This window comes from Macrobrachium rosenbergii, chromosome 36, assembly GCF_040412425.1.
Source record: "Macrobrachium rosenbergii isolate ZJJX-2024 chromosome 36, ASM4041242v1, whole genome shotgun sequence".
NCBI lineage: Eukaryota > Metazoa > Arthropoda > Malacostraca > Decapoda > Palaemonidae > Macrobrachium > Macrobrachium rosenbergii.
Window position 1 is genome coordinate 11,678,554 of NC_089776.1, and position 24,364 is coordinate 11,702,917.

The following is a 24,364-nucleotide window of genomic DNA, read 5'->3' on the forward strand; positions in this document are numbered from 1 at the left end:
TAGTTAATTAGTCACAATACCAATGGCTGCATAGGTCACCTTTGTCCATAAATGGACTGAGAAAGGGATTAAGGGGCTAGAAAACCCCCATCCCCTTAGGGACTCCCTTCTTAGAAAAAGGGAGGTTAGCCTTTTATGGGACTGCTAAGATCTCCTTCAGGAGAAAAGAACGGTGGTGAAAAAGCACATTAGGAGTAATAGCATTTTAAAAGATCGCCGTTTTTTTTTTTTTCACGGGAGCCAAAAGGCTTCAAAAGAGGAGAGAGAGAGAGAGAGAGAGAGAGAGAGAGAGAGAGAGAGAGAGAGAGAGAGAGAGAGAGAGAGAGAGAGAGAGAATGTTTTCAACGATGTTTTGTAGCCTATGGTTAAAAAAAAGAGAGAGAGAGTGGAGAGAGAGAGAGAGAGAGAGAGAGAGAGAGAGAGAGAGAGAGAGAGAGAGAGAGAGAATGTTCTCAATGATGTTTTGTAAGATTAAGAAGAGAGAGAGAGAGAGGGAGAGAGAGAGAGAGAGAGAGAGAGAGAGAGAGAGAGAAATGTTCTCAATGATGTTTTGTAGAAGAAAAGTGGTGGGGGAGAGAGAGAGAGAGAGAGAGAGAGAGAGAGAGAGAGAGAGAGAGAGTTTTCGTCCACTCCCCACAGAAGGACGAGAGGAAGAGGAAGAGGAGGAGGAGGAGGTGTGCAATTGTATTGCCCTGATTTCCATACGAAGTGAGTGAGGGAGATTTGACAGATATGGAAATTTCATTACCATCTTCCTCAATTGAATACACCCAAATTTACGACCGGGAGAGAGAGAGAGAGAGAGAGAGAGAGAGAGAGAGAGAGAGAGAGAGAGGGAGAGAGAGAGAGAGAGAGAGAGAGGGAGAGAGAGAGAGAGGACGAATTTGGCTGGCCTCAGGTGGCGGGGGAACTTGAGGTTGACGCTTGAAAATTCTGAGATGGTGCGGTAATAGTGAAGTGTCGATGAGGGTAATGGTGACGACATGGGAATAATGGTGAGGGAATGAGGGTGATAGAGAGGGGATGAGGATAATGGTGAAGGGATGAAGCTGATGGTGAAGAAATGGGAGAAATATCAATGGATTTATGAAGAAGTTAAGGACTGGTAGGACAGACTTCTGGTAATTTTCAATGGCCAAAATATTAAAAACAATTATTGTATAAAATATTAAAAACAATTATAGTAATGGCCAGAAATGATAATGATAGAGAGGCGATAATGATAAAATGGTGATAATGGTGAGATAGCGGTCGAATGATGAAATTTTATATAATGGTCCCATATAATGTTTATGACATGAAAATGGTGATAATCATGGAATTACGAACAAACAAATGTTGATAATGGTGACAGAATGATGAAATATGATAGTTGTGGAAAAAATGACTGGGTTGGAAATTTAATACATATATAAAAAAATCACAAGAACAGTTAAAAGTGTAAGAAAATTATAATGAGAGATCGACTAATGATTAAACAATGGTAATTGAGAGGATGAAATAATAATTGAATGGATATCAAGAGTAAGATAATTCCTTACCATTATCGTGAAAATACGAACACAAGAAAAAGAAAGATCGTAAGACTTCATTAAAAGAACAGTATAGAATAAAAATAATTTAGGCCGAAGGCCAAGTCCTGGGACCTATGAGGTCATTCAACGGTGAAAGGGAAATTGAGAGTAAAAAGGTTTGAAAGGTGTAACAGGAGGAAAACCTCTAAGTTGCAATATAAAACAAATGTTAAAAGAGGGTGAAAAGTAAGATGGAAGAAAGAGAATATGAAAGGAGGTACAGTACAAGGAAAGAAAATGGTTGCAGCTAGGGGTCGAAGTAAGGCTGCAAAGACCCTCAAATAATGCCTACAGTGCACCATATGAGGTGTCACATAGAACAATATCGGCACCAAACAGTGCTCAATTGCTGTCGCAAGGGCCGAAATCGTATCTGCCTAAAACAAAGTATCTTTCTTTCTTCAGGGATAGTATTTATTTGCATCTGGCGGAGTAAAAACACTTATCCATTAAATAATTTATGTGTTAATTTATCAGTTTTTCTAATAACTGATCTCTTTCTGTATTTCCCTTAACCTTTTGTTATTTATTTCGAATGAACACCACAATATCCTTTGGAAGCTTGAATTTCAAGTCAGTGGCCCCTGTGGTGGGCTTGTTCCATTTGGATAGGGTTCATCTTCTGAATAATAATAATAATAATAATAATAATAATAATAATAATAATAATAATAATAATAATATAAATCCTTTTCATTTATATGCTTATCAATTCAACTTGACTTCCACAGGCATTTGGCAGGAGGGATGCTTAACTCGAAATCATCCCTACATAAAATTAAACGAAATGATATAAGGAAAAGGTAGAAACAATAAAGAACTGACAATTACACATGTTATTTGTAATCATGCAACACGAAGAGGCAAAAACGCTGTACATAAACACCAAACAGATACTAAATAAATAAACGTCTCTTTCAAACGTTCTTTTGAACTGGCAGGTAAATACAAGTACTTCATTAAAGTATATGGTTCCCTTCGAACGTTCCAACAGAGAGGTATTTTTCGCATAAGAGTCAGCGCCGTCAGTGCACCTCACGTGGTGCACTGTAGGCATCACTCAAGGGTCTTTGCAGAGTCCCTTCGGCTCCTAGCTGCAACCTCTTTCATTCCTTTTACTATACCTCCGTTCATATTCTCTTTCTTCCATCTGACTTTCCACCCTCTAACAGTTCGTTCTTAGTACAACTGCGAGGTTTTCCTCCTGTTACACCTTTCAGACATTTTTACTGTCAATTTCCGTCTCAGCGCTGAATGACCTCATAGGTCCCAGTGCTTGGCTTTTGGACTAAATTTGATATCCCAATTCCAATTCCACTTAACATATATTATTTCCTCTCGGTAATCTTAAAATACAAGCTGTTCCTAAATTAATTTAAGTAAACACTAATCCTAAAGACATCTCATTTCAAGCCGGTGATTTTAGACAGCAAATGTGAAACAAGAGTACATACAACTAATCCCAATTAAACGGGGAAAAAACGATAGGCCTAATGGGGCGGAACACGGCCTATGCACTTGGGAGGAACAAGGAGCATATTTATTGGGTAAGAAATTCCTCTGACAGAGCCTTCGGAAGTTTACAAACTTCCTTCCACTGGTTTTTTTATTTATTTTTTTAATATTGGTTTTTTATTTATTATTTTTTAAGAGACGTTGAAATGCTCTTTGGTTAAAAAAAAAAGACTATTTCACTTTCACATAAAAAATAATTAAGTAATTCCGTTATGCAAATAATTTGAAAAAATTCGAAGCAAATCTATTTCTTTGCTTATCTTTACATTTCATATAAATAGAGAACTTTGAGCTTTACCATCACGCAACTTGTTTTCCTATGTTTCAACTTAAGTTAATAAAAGAAGATATTCTTCCCCAACTGACTTTAAGCAAGGAAAAAATTGCTTCAAAGTTGCGTAAAGGCAGACAAGGGGTCAGTGACGAATGAGAACATCATCCGTTAAAGGAAGCTTTTATATATATATATATATATATATATATATATATATATATATATATATATATATATATATATATATATATATGTATGTGTGTGTGTGTGTGTGTGTGTACATATATGCACACACACACACACACACACATATATATATATATATATATATATATATATATATATATATATATATATATATATATATATATATATATATATATGTATATATATATATATATATATATATATATATATATATATATATATATATATATATATATGCCGTCATAAAGCGCACAACCTCAGTCCTAGGACACTAAATTATTACCTCCTCCTCCTCCTCTTCTTTCTTGCAGTAGTTTTCCAGTCAAACAAATAGATATTTTCCAGAATCGGCTTTACAGTTCCAGCGATTTATTCTTTCCCGATGGATTATGGAATTCGGACCTCCAAAAGTTTGTGGATTTCACGAAATCCCTCCTCCTCCTCCTCCTCCTCCTTCTTCTTCTTCTTCTTCTTCTTCTTCTTCTTCTTCTTCTTCTTCTTCTTCTTCTTCTTCTTCTTCTTCTTCTTCTTCTTCTTCTTCTTCTTCTTCTTTTTGTCACTGCTCGGCTAGGCCTGGGTTTTGAAGTGAGATGTTGCTTTTTTTTTACGTTGTGAAATGTCAGAGCTATTTTCTTTATGCGAAATGTCAGGGCAATTTTTTTTATGTGAAATGTCAGAGTTTTTTTTATGATGTGGAATGTCAGAGCATCAGAGCTATTATTTATGATGTGAAATGTTAAAACTATTATTTTCTTAATGTGAAATGTCAGTTTTGTGATGTGAAATGTCAGAAATATTTTTATGTGAAATGTCATGTCTACTTTTTATGATGTGAAACACTGGAGGTTTTTATCTATGATGTGAAATGTCAGCTATGTTTTTATGATGTGAAATGCCATAGCTTTTTTTATGTGAAATATCAGAGCTATTTTTTTATAATGTGAAATGTCTGACCTATTTTCTTTACGACGTGACATATCCAAGCCAATTATTTACTATGTGAAATTCACGGCTTTTTCTATTGATATGAAATGTCAGATTTTTTTTCACTGACGTGAAATATAAGACCAATTGTTATTTAATCCTCCTCGCTCAAGTGAATGAGCAAACTGTGTAATTTTAGCAAACGCATTAATTCACTACACTGTTCAAGAGGAATTCCGTGTATCTGTACAGTAATCAAGAAAATAAAACTGAAAGAATTGATTTATGAAGTTTACATTGATATTTTACTCAGCTTTTAATGTAATGCCATAAAGTACACTAATCTAAAAAATATAGTTATGTAACGTACATCAAGACGCGAGGAATATCAGCCCTAAAAGAAGGTAATGTTTCAGGCGTAGTGTTTTCAGTGAATACGTTAGATGCGTTAATAATTAAGAAACATTATTCTCTTCTGTTGCCTAACCCGTTTCCAACTCGTGATGGCTTTGCAATCATGCATGAGACTTGACCATACTTCTCAGTCCTCTTCCTAAAGTCTAGCATCTAATAATATACTTATTAATAGTTTCTGATCATTCAATCTTTCGCCTTCATTGTTTATTAAATAAAATAAATTCCTCTGAAAATTCTGACGGTCAGCTTTTTAGTAAATTCCTAACGGACCATTTTACCAATCAAATAGGAAATATTTAATTATCATGATTCACTGGGAAAATAATTCGCTCTTATGACTGAAAGAGCTAATCGATTACAATTGTTCGTGGGCTATCAATAACATTAGGATTCCTGCCAAGAACTTGGGAATGGCGTAGGCCTGCCAGGAGCCAAGAAACACGAGAGGCTTACTGGAAATAAAAGAATTAAAAGAAGAGGTTCACTTACATGATAATGTTGGGAATTTAGTTTGTGCTACTAAGACAGCAGCAATGAAAAGACTACCATTTTTTTATGACATTGGCAACTTTTTTTTTTTATAAAATCACTGGAATGAGGAAGGGTAATTAATTCCTGCTCAGAAGAAAAAGCAAAAATTCTCAAAATTCCTCAGAAGGTAAAGCAAAAATTCTCACAAATTCCTCAGAAGAAGTAAAAATTCTCACAAATTCCTCAGAAGGTAAAGCAAAAATTCCTCACAGAATCATCGGAAAATAACGCAAAAATTCCTCACACATTCCTCAGAAGAAAAAGCAAAAATTCCTCAGAGGAAAAAGCAAAAATTCCTCAGAGCAAAAAGCAAACATTCCTCACAGATTCCTCTGAAGAAAGAGCCAAATTCATCATAAAAATGATGAAATCAGTGGTGATTACATCGCTGATACATGCCATGATTTTCGAATTTAATATCTGTAGCATATTTTTCATAAAATTTTATAAATTCAAAACAACACAACTATAAATGTTATTATGTCACAATCAAAATATAATTTTCATCAAGTGACAGAAGAAAAATCAATCAACCAAATGTTTATAAAGCTTATTTAGTATTGCCACTATAAGCGTGTTCCAAATGCTATGCAGAATTCCAGGCAAAAGTGGAAAACTTTATATTGAAAGTCAGTCAGAAATTAACGCCAGAAAAACTTTCTTTTAAAGGTCAGTGAGAAACTAACGCTAGACTTTCTATTAAAAGTCACTGTCAGAAATTAACGCTAGAGAGACTTTCTATTAAAAGTCACTGTCAGAAATTAGCGCTAGAAAAACTTTCTATTGAAAGTCGGTCAGAAATTAGCGCTAGAAAGGCTTTCTACTGAAAACGCCAGAAAAACTTTCTTTCTAAATTCACTGTCAGAAAATAACGCTAGAAAGGCTTTTTATTAAAAGTAACTGTCAGAAAACGGCAGAAAAACTTTCTTTCTAAATTCACTGTCAGGAATTAAGGCTAGAAAATTTCCATTAAAAGCCACTGTCAAATTTTAAAGTTACAAAAACTTTCCATTAAAAGCAACTGTCAGAAACTGACGCTAAAAACTTACTATCAAAATTCATACTCAGAAATTAACGCAGTGTTTACGGCTAAGTAAGAAGATCTATTTTCCACGGAAGTATTCAAGACAGAGAAATTTATATTCGACACTCGACTGAAGTGACACCTACCAATTTGAGAAAGCCAATATACTAACACTGTACTTGAGTGCATTGTTGTGTTTGCATATGCCTTTTAGAATCGACTCCAGTTCACATAACGATTACAGTTGCTTGAGATAATATATATTTGTTTCCTGAATAAAGCAGTGTAAGTGAATCAATTTTGGAGAGTGGCCGCATACTAAGAAGCGAATCGAAATTAGAAAAGCTGTGTTTTTTCAGAGAACATTCTGAAAACCCAATTTGGAGAGTGGCTGCATATTAACAAGAGAATCGAAATTAGAAAAGCTGTGCTTTTACAGGGAACTTTCTGGAAACCCAATTACGTTAACAGCTACAGTACTCTTTAATACTGCAATTGGAAATAAAATTTAGCCTCCATTCCTATCCTAAATGAACTACTTACAACAAACCAAAATTATTTTTATTTAAAAAAAATACTAGTTTCCGAAATGAAAAATAACTAGTTGGTTTCATTCAAAGATGAAAAAAGCAAACGAAGAGTTGAAGACATCGATTCCTACTGAGAGGTTTGATATATGAAAACACCACCCTCTGTCATTTGAAATGAGTTCAAAACTGCCAACAGCACCGTACATGACTGAAATTAATTAAAAACTGCCAACATCATCCTACACGAATTTTGAATTCAAAACTGCAAGCAGCGTCGTACACGATTCAAAAAAAAAAAAAAATTGACACTGCCAACAGCATCATACACGACATTTGGATTCAAAACTACCAACAACATTGTACACGACTGACATGCATTCAACACTCCCACTTTCATCTTACACGACTGAAATGATTTCAAAATGCCATCAGCAATGCGCACGACTGAAATGAATTCAAGATACCGGCAGCATCGTACACGAAATGAATTCAAAACCGCCACTAACTTCGTACACGACCTCAGTAGCACGATTCTTAACAAGGATGATACAAATATTTACTTCAGTTACGCTTCACTGCCTAGCATGTACACAATACTAATTTAACTTTGATGTTCAGAGGAGATAATTCATCCCGGATACATAAAAATGCCAAAACAACAATGCTGTGACAAATTGCCGAGCTACAATGGGCAGTCAGATGTAAATACGTCAACAGACTTGTCTTTCCGTATCTCGTGAACGCTTTGAACTTGAGTTTCCACGGGAAATCTATCACTGCTTTTTTTTCCCTTGCTCTTCTGCCAATATTCATATGCAAAGAAGGCGTTCTCATAATATATAATATATATGTACACATACACACACACATACATATATATATATATATATATATATATATATATATATATATATATATATATATATATATATATATATATATATATATATATATATATATATATATATATATATATATATATATATAGAAGCTCTCATAATATATGTTCTTTCCTTTGAGCTACTGGACACAGAATTCAGCAAGACTAATGCTTCCAGTTTGAAGATTGTTAACTCAAGAGTGAAAACTTCTTATAGGTCTTTCCAGCAAACCAAATATAAAGTTATTTTGGGAGCCAATAACGAATGCAAAAGAGAACTGCAGTATCTTAAGACTCTAAAGAAAAAAAAAAGCAATAGAGAACTGCAGTATCTTAAGACTCTAAAGAAAAAAAAAAAGCAATATCTTAACAGCTCCTGAAGACAATGTCACTGGCCTCGTATTCTATGACTACACTGAGAAAGTATTCAAGAATCGCGGAAAATGCAAGAGATATATTTATCTGTGCTCAGATGAATGTCGACCACTGAAATCCAGATTTGTAAACCGTGCATTAGCAGTTCTAGGGAAAGAAGAGACGGAGAGGGAGGAAAAGATTACTTTTGAATGTGAAAAACATAATACAAATGTAATTCAGTACAATTCTACAGTAATTCACCAAGTATTACGGTTTCTGACGATGCAGCTGTTAACACAGAAGCTCTCTCTCTCTCTCTCTCACACACTCACACAAACATTTATATAGATATATGTATATAGGCTATATATATATATATATATATATATATATATATATATATATATATATATATATATATATAATGTATATATGCATTTATATACATATATAAATACATATATATACATACATATATGCATATATATAAATATACATATATATACATATACATACATACGCATACCCACAATAAATCCCGCACTAGAATTCTTCTCTTAACAGACCTCTTTCTCCGTATCCATAAAATCTAATCGCCTTTCATTTATTCCATTCCGGACCCCTCCGCCGCTCCCTAGCAACCGGTCAAGCACTCTCCCTAGCTTTATACCAAATATCAAGCTTTATACCAACTACCAGTCATCCAGAAATCAACTGTTTTAATTACGTTCAGTTTACGGCACCCCCAACGATTCCATTCAATTAGCCCGTGCTATTTCTTGATTGGGGAAAAAAAATGCAATCAAACTCAAGCGAGAATTTCCAAATCGTTCCAGACAGAGGGTAATAAGTCTTCTTCCATTCGAATGTTACAGTATTACTATGAATATCTATCCACTAAATATTTCAGTATTTGGGAATATCTATCTAATAAATATTTCAGTATTACTGGAAATATATATCCTTTAAATATATTAATATTGCTGTAAATATCAACTGAATATTTCAATATTACTGGGAATATCTATCCACTAAATATTTCAGTATTGCTGGGAATGTCTATCCAATAAATATTTCAGTATTACTGGAAATATCTATCCTCTAAATATTTTAAAATTGCTGTAGATATCAGCTAAATATTTCAATATTACTGGGAATATCTATCCAATAAATATTTCAATATATTACTGCAAATATCTACCCTCTTATATATTCTATGGCAGCATCTATTTTTCAAATCGCCTCCCAATCTGCACGGCTGATGTACAATGGATCTTTTCACCCTAAAAAAATTTTTCAATCTATTTTTTTTCTTCCTCCTTATTTAAGATGCTACATAGTTACTTCTTTGGCACAGTGTACAGAATAAATTTCATATTTCTACCTGAAATCCAAAAAAGAATAAAACATTGTTTTATAAAACTCTTCCCAATCAAAATCTTTTAAGTTTGTATAACTATAACATACAGATTCTATCAGACCTAGGTCCTTTGATTTTGAATATTTTCGATCTTTTGCCACAACTGATATTTTCCTCTCGCCTTTCAATACTTTAAACTAATAGTTCATGAATAATTTTAAAAGCATCCTCTTTGCTAAGCAATTGCAATGCATCATAATATCCCACATCCCTTTAAACAATATTTCCAAACCTCCGATGCAATCTCTATAACATATAAAAATCAATTAACCAACCCTGCAACTCTTAATAAACGCAAATATATTTTTAAAAAAGCTGAAAGACCGCTGAATATTTTCAACCTGCCTAACAAGAAAAAATAAATAAATAAAAATAAATTAAAATAAATTTTATTTCTTTTTTTATATCTATTTTAACTTTACTTTTATTCACATTTTCTCATTTTTTTAGTGTTTTCTTAACAATTATAAAATGTTATTTATATCATATTCGTTCTTTATCTTCAGTTATTTATTATATTTGTTCCCATATCATTTGTTATTTTCTTAAAATCTTCAGATGCATTGAAGACCTCTCAAAAGGTCGCAATCGTGCATGTAAACCACACAAATCCCACGTGACTCCACAAAAACATTCGGATGCATACCCCGAGTTCCTAAAATCCTTCAGGATTTTCTCTCGATACATTGGTAAAATCCTGCAGCTGGCTCAAATCGCCCTCCTCCCTCCCGCCCCCAACAACGCCCCAGCTCCCCAAACCCAAGTCATGCTTCTCGATCCTGGAGTAACACACGTACACACACACACACATACACAGAGAGCCTTCCTTGTACCCTCTGGAGAGAGAGAGAGAGAGAGAGAGAGAGAGAGAGAGAGAGAGCTTAGTGCCAAAAGGACTTGTCCCAAAGTGTACCAAGGGACTGCCCGCTCGTTTGCAGGAAGGAGAGGCGCGCGATTTCTGCATGACCTTTTGCCAGAGTGTAAGGTCCACTGGTTCGGCTTCCGCTAGTTTGGCCTTCACTCTTCCCAAGTTTAAAAGGTCGTTTTCTTCGTCTTCAAACCTTTATTGAATATGGAATTTAAAATAGTGGCATTTCTCGAGGGATTAGGCAACTCTTGAGAGAGAGAGAGAGAGAGAGAGAGAGAGAGAGAGAGAGAGAGAGAGAGAGAGAGAGAGAGAGAGAGAGAGACTCGACTGCAACAGATAGAAATACAAAAACAATAAAGAAAACAATGGAGAAAGATATGAAGGGGCTGATGACAGAAAACGGGATAATAGGGGATAAGAGACAGAAAAGAAGAGGGTACGTACAGAGGATGAGATTATAAATGAAAAGAGAAGAAGAAGAAGAAGAAGAAGAAGAAGAACAGGATAATGGAGCAGCTTAGAGAGCTTCAAGTCCTTTGTAATATTTTCCTTATCTCGCTTTCAAACTGACTTGCATGAATATCTTTTCTTGAGAGAGAGAGAGAGAGAGAGAGAGAGAGAGAGAGAGAGAGAGAGAGAGAGAGAGAGAGAGATTCTCTATAAAATGGTACAAAATATCTTTTTCACTCAATAACCTTCTTCACTTTAGCTGAGACTTACTGCAGTCAACTTACTCCCTTAATCTTAGTTGTTAATCATTTTTGACCAAGTGTGTATACATGAAAAGCGTTTTAAAAATGTTACACCATATGTACTGATTTGATGTGAGTGATTGATTAATTTATGACGTTTGGGCTGTCGAGCCAAGCACTTTCGGCTATTCAACACTAAAGACAGTGAAAAGAGGGCGTTAGAGAGGTTGGACAGCAATACAAACAAACCCAGAAAATAAAGGATATGAAGTACAATTATTATTATTATTATTATTAAAACATTTTTACCAGACCACTGAACTAATTACCAACTCTCACAGGGCTGGCCCGAAGGATTTGTTTTTATATATTTTTTCTATATTTTGCCAACTGAATTTTTCAATTTTTCAAAAACTTTAGAGGAGAATTAATTGGAAATGGTGAAGTTTCTGTCAAAAATTTCACTGGTGGATTTATTTACAAAATTTGACAGCCGCTGCTGATCAAGCACTAGAATCTAAAGGTGGGATTAAGTACTAGAATCCAAAGGTGGGATGAAGTACTAGAATCCAAAGGTGGGATTAAGTACTAGAATCTAAAGGTGGGATTAAGTACTAGAATCCAAAGGTGGGATTAAGTACTAGAATCTAAAGGTGGGATTAAGTACTAGAATCCATAGGTGGGATTAAGTACTAGAATCCAAAGGTGGGATTAAGTACTAGAATCTAAAGGTGGACCCAGGAGAAAACAACAAAGATTCCACTAAGTAACAGTTTGGAAAAAAAAAAAAAAAAACCGGGAATGAAGGTAAAGAAAAAAAAAAGTGGTAAAAAACGAAAGCCACTAAGAGGCCTAAGGGACGCTGAAAACACCCTTTACCAAAGGGTGCAATGATGGCAGTAACCACCTAAAGGGTCAATATGGGGGTATAAGTAATGTCCACAATAAAATAATTTTTCCTGGGCAATAAGAGTTGCAGTTGTTTTAAATTAAGCTAAAATCATTAAGAATTGAATTGAACTGAATTGAATATAGAATTTAGGCCAAAGGCCAAGCACTGGGACCTATGAGGTCATTCAGCGCTGAAACGGAAATTGACAGTAAAAAGCTTGAAAAGTGTAACAGGAGGAAAGCCTCGCAGTTGCACTATGAATCAATTGTTAAGAGAGGATGGAAAGTAAGATGGAAGAAAGAAAATATGAGAGGAGGTTCAATAAAAGTAACGAAAGGGGTTACAGCTAGAGGCCGAAGGCACGCTGCAAAGATCCTTGAGTAATGCCTACAGTACACCGCATGCGGTGCACTTACGGCACTAACCCCCTACGGGGACTAAAATCATTAAGGCATAAGCAACGGGCGTTTGCCTCTGATATTATTGTTTATTCACATCTAGATATTTTGCTCTGTGAAGCCTAACTCGTCAATTCATAGAATGTTTTCTTAACTCGCATAATGGTATTCATTTACGAATAACAGCAGCAGTAATATAAATAAAGATGAATGGTCTTTAAGGAAACATTCACCAGTCTTCTCAGAAACTAGATCCTGTTTTAATCAAATTTGCATTCACCTGCTTCAGACATGATGAGGATTTAAATTTTCAATCACCCGAGATCTCGGAATCCGCTTAAATTCTTAGTACTGACAGCCATTACTGACGACAAGGCTTCGGTTTAAATCCATACATGGTAAGGTATTTATGATATTTATAAAAAGTATATTTATAATATTCGAGGATTATTTGTTTCAGTGTCTATTTCACAGACGTCCAGTTGGTTCAGTCTTTTGATAAGGATAAACTCATTGTAAACGTGTCTTTGTTACATGCATTAATTTTATTCAGTTTCACTGATAAGTCCAATATACTTCTGTCTTCACCACAATTAATTTCCAATATGCTTCTGTCTTCACCACAATTAATTTCCAATATACTTCTGTCTTCACCACAATTAATTTCCAATATACTTCTGTCTTCACCACAATTAATTTCCAATATACTTCTGTCTTCACCACAATTAATTTACATAATTCTTCAATTTTAGCGCTATAAAAGAATAAATGACAACGTAAAAATTTACAAGAAGAAACAAAACACTCATGAACGCTGTATTTCACTGAATTCAACACGGATATTTCAAATATTCTTTAGTCGTTACTGCTATTAAGTTACATAATTCTTCAAGCCCAGCGTCCCCCCCCCCCAAAAAAAGATACCTCACATAATTTACCGTAGCCCATAATTATCTATGGGCAATGTGATCTACCCCTTAGGAAGATACCAGCAGTTTCTCGGAAATGAGTTAATCATACTTTTAACAAGGAATTGTGTAACAGTGTAATGGCATGTCCTTGGTCTTAATTGCTTAGCGGGGACATTTTATTTTATAAACCTTTGGAAGATTTCACTATCATCGCACAAAAAATATAATTAGGTATAATTAGGTATTATAATTACTTGTGGTGAAGACATACTGAGCACTATAAACTGTTCCTCCCTCTATATGACTTCCATGTACTGCAATTAAAATTCTTTTAAGTGACTGACAGCTCTGACAGCTCGCTCTTTCTCTATCTCTCCCTCTCTCGTGTACTGCAATTAAAACAGCTTATAATTGACCAAGAGCTCTCTCTCTCTCTCGTGTGCTGCAATACAAGCGCTTTTAAGTGACCGAGAGCTCTCTCTCTCTCCCTCTCTCGTGTACTGCAATTTAAGATCTTATAAGTGACCTAGAGCTCTCTCTCTCTCTCTCTCTCTCTCTCTCTTATAAGTGACCAAGAGCTCCCCTCCCTCTCTCTCTCTCTCTCTCTCTCTCTCTCTCTCTCTCTCTCTCTCTCTCTCTCTCTCTCCATGTACTGCAATTTAAGCTCTTTTAAGTTTCCAAGAGCTCGGCTCTCTCTCTCTCTCTCTCTCTCTCTCTCTCTCTCTCTCTCTCTCTCTCTCTCTCTCTCTCTCATATCAACAGGTCTCTCTCTCTCCTCTCAAACATTCCACAGACACGCACAATACACCACAAACCAATAACCTGACCAGAGGCACCTACCTAACCTTTCAAGGAAGACCTCAATGGCATGTGTGTACCTCCTCAGCCTCAAAGGACAAGCGCCTAATGTTCCTCATATATCAAACGCCATTCAGCCTTGCCTCTCTTCCTCCTCCTCCCCCTCCTCCTCAAGTAGCCACGACCGAGGCAGCCTTTCTCCTTCTTCTTCTTCTTCTTCTCCGCCTTCTTCTACTTCTTCTCTTTCGCCCTTGACCGGACCAATGGCGGACACTATCGGCAAAAGGTAATGATCTGCAGCAGTTAGGCTATATGGAGTCACTCGCTCTTTTCAATTTGCTTGCCCGCTCCGGAGAGGAGGAGGAGGAAGGAGGAGGAGGAGGAGGAGGAGGAGGAGGAGGAGGAGGACTTGGGACCTCGGATGCGGGAAAGACACTTGTCTTAATTGCAAGGGAGGTGTGTGTGTGTGTGTGTGTGTGTGTGTGTGTGTGTGTGTGTGTGTGTGTGTGTGTGTGTGTGTGTCAAGAGATTCCAATACGCCGCTAATGATCGGGTCGTAATGAGCGTGACCTAGGATGGTGATTAGTAATTGAAGTGTCCGCAGAGAGAGAGAGAGAGAGAGAGAGAGAGAGAGAGAGAGAGAGAGAGAGAGAGAGAGAGAGAGAGAGTGTCTTCAATTAAAGAAAAGTATATCTTTCAATAACCAGTGTTATATTTTACATCTAATTGACCATTACTTCCGACTAGGTCCTACACATTATATCTATCTATCTCTCTATCTATATGCAGCATATACATATAACGGGTGTGCAAGAAGTCCTACATTACATTTGCATTAATGCATCATTTATTGCCTAATTTATCATTCAACTAATTAATAAGTTATTTGCACTCATTTATAACATGTACATATTTGGTGTTTTCAGATTATCAATGTGAACAATCAGTCTCTCTCTCTCTCTCTCTCTCTCTCTCTCTCTCTCTCTCTCTCTCTCTCTCTCTCTCTCTCTCTCTCTCTCTCTCTCAAAGCTTTATACTTCTGCTGTCGGCATGTCTCTATATTCCATGGCATTAGTCCGACCTACATTAACTAAATTGCCACACTAATTTCCACTTGACACTTTTACGTACACTAATGAACCACCTTTTCTCTGAAGCACTAATATCAATGCTTTACATTCGTTATGCTAAAGTATCACACATTTGGTTTTCCTTTTACTTAATTAGCTCTTAGTTCTACAACTAATCAAGTACTTTGTCACACTTCTTGCTGTCCATATTAAGAGTTGGTTCACACTGAAGACAAACATGTCAAACACACATTGACAACTTATTGCATGCATATGAAGATGAGTCAACAGTCAAATGTTGGATTGTCGAAAGCAGCACTGTTCGGGAATATCAGTAAGTCGCTGAGTTGTCAACTTGTTTGTGATATGTTTGCAACATGTTGCCGGCTTCTTTGTGACATTTTATAACAGCAACATGTAGCCGGCTTGTTTGTGACATTTTACTGCGTCACTTTTAAAATGCATTGAGAAATTAGTTGAATCGACGGCTCATCGCCCAGAGACCTTGCCAGCTCTTAAGTTTTGTACCCGACTCCGTTATTCTCTTGACGTGAAAAGGACCAAATAAGGAGCAATCAAAAGACCTTTTATGGACCAGGTCCGAAAAGAACAAGAAAGAGAAGCAATTCACAGTTAATCACTAGCCATTACAGAATGCAGTTCACTCTCTCTTCTCTCGTTTACAATTATTTTTTTTTATCAATTTCTGTCATTCGCGTCTATCTTAACTTATTGCCGTAAAATATAACGCTCTCTCAACTGAATATTCAACAAATGGCTTTATTAGGTATAATGCTGATTTACCGAAAACCTAAGTTACTGTAGCATTTCAGAGCATTTTTTGAACTTCCATTTTCCGTTTTGCATCCAACTTTGCTCTACATAAATTCTTTACAGTGAACAAACACGAAAGGCTTCTCCAGTTTTCGTCGAAATTCTGATACAGATATTGTTCGGGTATTTTGTTCCATTCAGCTGCACTGCACCTCACTCTCTCGACAATTATTCTGCGTGGACGGATTTCCTCTCTTCCGACTCAATGAACAATTTAAGAAATTCTTTCCGTTCTGCTAGGGTGTTGCGACCTTTTATTCATCTCATTCTCCAGACATGTTATTCCTTATGATTTCATAACAGCAGTCTTTTCTGGATCTAAAATAATAACAGAGATACCAATATTAACATACATTAAATCAACTACTGATAAGAATTTGCTGCTAGAATATTATAACTGTTTTCAGATATCTCAGGTGCAAGTAAGGTTCGAAAATTTAGTTCATCTAGCTCATATGCATTTGTGTTACTTAATATTAACAATTACTATCGTTTTATTTTCCTTCTGCATTCCACTCAAATCATATCGCCATTAACTATCAATGGATGCTTTTTCCCAGGATCTAGTTCAAAAGATGAGTTCATTTTCCCCAATTACCTTAATTCTGCGATCAAACGGCCCTGCCTGATACAAGGCCTTACCTTTCTTGGTTGCAAAAAGTAACCTTCATTCCTTCACATTTTTAGTTGTCTGAAAAGAAAACTATTGTGCCGGCTTTGTCTGTCCGTCCGAACTTTATTCTGTCCGCACTTTTTTCTGTCCGTACTCTTTCTGCCCGCACTTTTTTCTCCCCGCCCTCAGATCTTAAAAACTACTGAGACCAGAGGGCTGCAAATTGATATGTTGATCATCCACCCTCCAATCATCAGACATGCCAAATTGCAGCCCTCTACCCTCAGCGGTTTATATTTTATTTAAGGATAAAGTTAGCCATAATCGTGCCTTCGGCAATGATATAGGACAGGCCACCACGGGGCCGTGGTTAAAGTTTCACGGGTCGCGGCTCATACAGCACTACACCGAGACCACCGGAAGATAGATCTGTTTTTGGTGGCGTCGATTACACGCTGTACAGAAAACTCGATTGCGCCGAATAAACTTCGGAGCATTTTATACTTGTTCTTCTTATTTTGCCAACTAATGTCTCACCCCCTCGCCATTTCCAACCCACCATCAGCTCGTGATCGTCAAAGTAATGCCTTCTCGTTACATCTAACGACAGCGAAGGTGCAGTTACAAGCGCAATTAGCGAAAAATAGCCAATAAACCTTAATTGAGGAGACAATACTTAATGGAACCCTAATTTGAAAAAACGCGACAGCATTTTTCTTAACTAAATAAAACGAGCAATTTGAGGCTCTTGCCTTTCTCTGTGAACATTTACGGATATTTCTCTTTAAACTCGCCTATGAATATTCACGCTTGCTGAATTTAAGTTATCTGAATATTCACGCTTGCTGAATTATTCATCTGAATCTCGTTCTGCAAGATTGTGTTTTGTTATGACCTTTTCAGTTCTATTAAAATTTGGTGGTGCTGACAAAAATAAGCAGTAGTTGTACAGGAAGATGAAGAGATGCAGAAAATAAAGGAAATGAGTTACGAGGAAGATGGATGGAAAGAAGAATCATAATAATTAGCATTTTCCCCAGTGCGGTACACAAGGTTCATAGCAACTGTACCAAAGAAATTATATAAAATAATAAACATTAATTAGCATTTTCCCCAGGACGGTACACAAGGTTCATAGAAACTGTGCCCCAAGAAATTATATAAAATAATAAACATTAATTAGCATTTTCCCCAGGACGGTACACAAGGTTCATAGAAACTGTGCCCCAAGAAATTATATAAAATAATAAACATTAATTAGCATTTTCCCCAGGACGGTACACAAGGTTCATAGAAACTGTACCCAAAGAAATGATATAAAATAATAAACATTAATTAGCATTTCCCCCAGGGCGGTACACAAGGTTCATAGAAACTGCACCCAAAGAAATTATGTAAAATAATAAATATTTTGTTTCGATAAATCAAGAAACGTTACGACACATCATCGCTGGACGGGGTATTCCAAAGGACAAAAGAATAACAAAATTCTAACTCTCACACGCCGATGAAATTGCAACAAATAAAAAGATGAAGGAACGGAAGAAAACGTGTGTCATTAATTGGAATGAAATACATTTTCAATGACCGAAAATGTGATGACAAATAAAAAGATAAAGGAAAAGAAGAAAACGTATATTATTAACTGAAGTGAAATACACTTTCAATTGCCGACAATGCAATAAATAAAAGGATTGAAGAACAGAAGAAAACATATGTTATTAACTGAAGTGAAATACATTTTCAATTACCGAAAATGTAATAACAAATAAAAGGATGAACGAACAGAAGAAAACGTATATTATTAATTGAAGCGAAATACACTTTCAATTACTGAAAATGTAATAACACTAACTCAACAGATGAATACAAAGCACTAAATGCCAAAACAACGCACCCACCGTGAATCAACTTTAATAAATAATGTATTGATGTTCAACGGCCCCGCAAACACTGCTTCATTCTCGTGTATTTATAATGGCATGTTAATTACCAATATTCAACCCGCAACCTTGCTCTCTCTCTCTCTCTCTCTCTCTCTCTCTCTCTATCCTACAACAAGCAACGTTCGAACCCTCCATTAAATATATTTTATAAATCATCCCTACGAAACTGCTTTATCACACTTCCAGCACCGACAAAGTTTGCTACAAAAGGCTTAAATTGAGGTTAGGTCAAGTTTGAGACGTTGGACAGCTACGTACAAAGGCACAAAGGGAACAGATCTGAAAGGGACGCTGCAAAAAATCAACAGTTATGCTTACAGTGTGCCGCAGGCGGCACACTTTAGTCTCTATTTCACTGCCAACCAACTAATAGGATTTTCATTTAATTGAGAGGTGAAAATTTTTAATAATCTCTCCCGTCATCCTAAATGCTCGAACGAGTTCCCGCACTTGTCCGCGGACCAGGAAAGAAAGGACTCCTCGTGAGAGAAAGGACCCCTCGTAAGAGAAAGGAGAGAGAGGACTCATTCTCACGAAAGAAAGGATTTCGGTTGCCATGACCTACATATTCGTCTTTGAATCGGCCTTTCCCGACCTCCTCCTTTGATGGCAAAATATCTGATTCCTTGTGGAATTTCAGCTCTGATCTCAATCGATGTCATATTGAGATTCAGGCCTTATTTCCATAGATTATTATTTTTAACACACACACACACACACACACACACACACACACACACACACACACACACACACACACACACACACACATATATATATATATATATATATATATATATATATATATATATATATATATATATATATATATATATATATTTTGGCCCAAGGCCAAGCGCTGGGACCTACGAAGTCATTCAGCGCTGAAACGAAAATAGACGGTCGAAAGGCGTGAAAGGTTTAACAGGAGGAAAACCTCTCAGTTCCCCCATGAAATAGCTGTTAATAGAAAGTAGAAAGTAAGATGGAAGAAAGAGAACACGAAACAGAGGTACAGTAAAAGGAATGAAAGGGGTTGTAGCTAGGGGCCGAGGGGACGCTGCAAAGAACCTTAAGTAATGCCTACAGTGGACCGCATGAGGGGCACTGACAGTGCTAACCCCCTTACGGGAAATTTTTTTTCCTTGATATTCTAGAATCTCGGATAACTTTTTATTTATTATTTAACTAAAAACAAATTTGGTACCAAATAAAAATGCAATTTCATACCGTATATATCCCTCGCCTGCACTCGACACTGCAATTGGCATTCTTTATCAACTTCACGTCCGAAATTTAAAGTTCTGTCTACTCTCAAAATGACATTATTTGACATCTCGTGATGAATCGCAAATTCGGCTCCCAATAACAGTATGAAAACTAACGCTATACTATTTCCCCTCTTCCTTAATTGCATTGAGTTCATAAGTGGTCATCTTCTGAATGATCTTTATTAGAATTTTCATGTCGCCTTAGACATTTACCGACAATTAAGTTTATTCGTGTGCCTCAAAGGGTTTTCTTTCGAAATTGGTGGCTTTTTCGGGACAAAGAATGATTCAGTTGCTGAAATTACTAAAATTATGAAGATATATGTTTGCTTTATCAGAAAACTACTGTTTTAGATGGATTATAGCTACCATTAAACTTTCAAATATAAGAATAATCAATTTAGCTACCACTAAACCTGCATATATACGAGTAATCAAATAAGCTCATTAAATCCCTTTTTCCATAACACCCAAATTTTAAATGTAGCGTTCCTAACCCTCTGATAAGTAGAGGTATATACATTCAACATTAATTTCTTCTCCACATTCAAAGCCCCTTTACCACCTGTTAATATAAATGCCTTACCAGCATTACGCCAAAATAAATTAAAAATTCCAGGCATTTCTATATCATACATTTATCCTTTCGGGACGTAGGACATCGCTGTATTTTCTTATATTAACCTTCCAGACAATATGACAAACTCTCTCTCTCTCTCTCTCTCTCTCTCTCTGTCGAATTCAAGGTGGATGCGAATATGAAGATGGAGCATCTCGTACAATAACCCCTCTCTCTCTCTCTCTCTCTCTCTCTCTCTCTCTCTCTCTCTCTCTCTCTCTCTCTCTCTCTCTCTCTCTCTCTCTCTCTCATGTAAGACTGGTGCAAATCTGAAGATGGAGCATCTCACAGAATCGCCCCTCCACCTCTCTCTCTCTCTCTCTCTCTCTCTCTCTCTCTCTCTCTCTCTCTCTCCGAAAATAGAAAGACCAGTTACTCAGAAGTCATCCCTCCCTCCTTTCTCCTTTTTTACATTCTGATTTGCATAATGCATGTGCCATTGCCTACACACAAAAGAAGACTCTTTCTCATTACTTCTTTGCTCTCTCTGATATACTGCGCAGGAGTGTATTACTCCGCACAAGCGCCTTGACTCACAAACAAACACAAACATAATGAGAAACAAACAAGCATATACACAATTCGTTACTGACATACACAAACTGATATTGATGGACAAACACACACACACATAATAAAAACTGATATTGATGAGCAATTCACTGGTGTATGGAAACTGACATTAAGATGAAAGGAATGAAAGAGGTCGCAGCTGGGGGCCGAAGGGACGCCTACAGCACAGTACACCGCATAAAGTGTGCACTGACGACACTAACCCCGTAACGGAAATTTCTGATGATATAAAGTTGAAATTAAATTAAAAGTGTTGTCTTGGCCCACATCTCCCAACGTTGAGCCCACCGGGCACCATCCATTCGAAAGCTAATACTTGAAACTGCCGGCGGCGAATTTGCGAAAACCTCATCAGGAGGAGCTGATTTGCTTGATTAAAAATAAATATATCGGGAATCATCAAAGCAACTTATACCGTCGCATTCGACAGAATTGAAAAAAAAGATGAATATGAATTAACGGCTTCATTTAATTCGTCTCTGAATAAAAGCAATCATCAAAGATTTTGTCCGGATGTTGCCTAAGACTTTTCCAAACAGCTAATTTCATGGTAATTGCCGCTTTGTAATTAAAAAAAAAAATGGCCCAGTTTTCCTCTAACTGATTCGTGCGAGAGCACCTAAAAGGGAAGTGTTGCTTGAATTACAAACAGACGTATTTTTAAAATATCAATTATGAATATTTATGCAGAATATAGCATAGAACATAGATTTTAGGCCAAAGACCAAGCGCTGAGACCAATGAGGTCATTCAGCGCTGACACGGAAACCGAGAGTAAGAAGGTTTGAAAGGGAAAACCTCGCAGTTGCACTATGAATCACTTGTTAGGACAGGCTGGAAAGTATGATTGAAAGATAATATAAACGGAGGTACAGTAAAGGCATTATGGGGCTACAGCTAGGAGCCAAAGGGACGCCGCAAAGAACCTTAAGTAATGCCTACAGTGCGCCGCATGAGGCGCACTCACGGCATGAATTTCAGTTTTAGAAGAAAAACATTAGCAAAAGGAAAGCAAAATTTGCAATCATTTTGATATCGCAAAATATTTCTCCACTCTTCGCCCTGTCCCAAAGCTTCAATCTCCTAACCGTGTAACCCGCCCATGCAATGGGGACAAAGAAAGCTTTAAGCTTTTCCCGAACACAATTCCAACCCTTTGCCCATAAAACTAATTCCCCTAAGTAGGTGGTAAACATTTGTCGATAAAACACTGACGGCGGGAGAACATTTTCCAAACAGCAAATGGCGCCTCGCTACGAAAGGAATGGATATCCTCTCTCTCTCTCTCTCTCTCTCTCTCTCTCTCTCTCTCTCTCTCTCTCTCCGCCTCCTTTGCAGGTAGGGCCTCAAAGGTGCATCCTGGGATCCAGTATGCATTTACGGAAATGTGCTTATGGTGCAAACATATGCACATTATATATATACACACACACATATACATTATATATTATATACACACACATACACACACACACACATATAGTATATGTATGTATCTTACCACTTCCGGCATCCAATTCACTAAAAAACCTCACCCGAAAGAAACCAATTCGTGAAAGCAACACTCACTGCTAAAAAAAAAATAATAAATGAACATTAATAAAACATCTCATAAAAAAATTACTAATAGCGAGACAAGAAACACGATCCCCCTGAAGTATTAATAGCAGTAAATACAAAAGAGAGAGAGAGAGAGAGAGAGAGAGAGAGAGAGAGAGAGAGAGAGAGAGAGAGAGAGAGAGAGAGCCGGGAAAAAGCTATTTTTCCCCTCTTGCAAACTGGCGAGGAGGGATTAAGGCCCCCGCGCATAATTCCGAGTGGAAACGGGGCGGGCTTTAAAGAGTTTATGCAAAAATAACTTTACTCTCGTTATTTCAACACGGCCTTACATTAGGGCGCGAAAAACGGCTCAAGCTCCACTTGTCTTAATGGTAATTACGTTACCTACGTAAAATGCACCGGAATAGGAATGCTTTTTCAGGCGTACGAAAGCATACATGCATCGAAGCATCTCGATTTGGCTGTTTGAATCGACATCTATCTTGGGTGGACTGACTGGTTCCATAATTTGTATAATTATTAAGATTCACTTGTTTGTTATTTGCTGGAAATGTTTTTTGATTCAACTGATTTGGATTAAAAAAATAAATGAATGTAACATCTGGGATCTTTTTGTGAATCATTCACACACACACCCCCACACAATATATATGTATGTATGTATGATGTGTATACAGAATTTACATATATACATATATATACATATATATATATATATATATATATATATATATATATATATATATATATATATATATATATATATATATGTGTGTATATATACAGTGATTATATATATATTAGCCAATGCCACAGGAAAATATATATATATATATATATATATATATATATATATATATATATATATATATATATATATATATATATATATAGATAGATAGATAGATAGATAGATAGACAGATAGATAGATAGATAGATAGATAAACGTAAGAAGCAAACTAACATCGGGACCGAACACCGAAACTCCCAAAGACGGAGAAGACGCTGCCGCTAGATTGGCCCAGTGCCAGGCACTCCCCGCCAAACAGCGGAATAATTAGGACGCACATTGCGTCCTAATCCTCGCACGCACACACGCACACACACACACACACAAACGCACACAGGCACAGTTTGTCGGAAATTCGCATCAGCGAATCTTTGCTTCGCCCAGATAATCCTCGTGTCATGCTTCTAATTAGGAATCCCTCAGCGAACGAAGTTTCGAAAGATTTCGGACGCGTGTCGCTGGTTTTCGTCAGGCCCACCTGCCACTCCTACGCCCCCTCCCCACCCTTTGTGATCTGCCTGCCGTCTTCGCTAGTCGAGGCTTCGTTACTTGGATGTATACATATACATCTTCTCTTATCGACGGAGGCTTTGGACATCAAACCTTCTGTACACAGCTGAAAATAATATATATATAATATATATATATATATATATATATATATATATATATATATATATATATATATATATATATATATATATATATATATATATATATATATGAAGACAAAATCCACGAAGGAAAGAGAAACACTGGAGTGCTGCATATATAAAGAGGCCTTTCGACTGTCGTCCTTTAATTAGCAGGATTTTGTCTTTATATATTCATCACGTTCCATATTTTCGTGATTCAGTTATTCAGTTATACATACA

General features: G+C 36.5%; 1 protein-coding gene across 1 annotated transcript in view; it reads right to left on the reverse strand.

Moving 5' to 3' along the window:
- The window catches only part of LOC136856618 (uncharacterized), a 707,676-nt gene that overhangs the window by 528,943 nt on the left and 154,369 nt on the right, over positions 1 to 24,364 (reverse strand). The gene's annotated exons all lie outside the window — the stretch shown is intronic.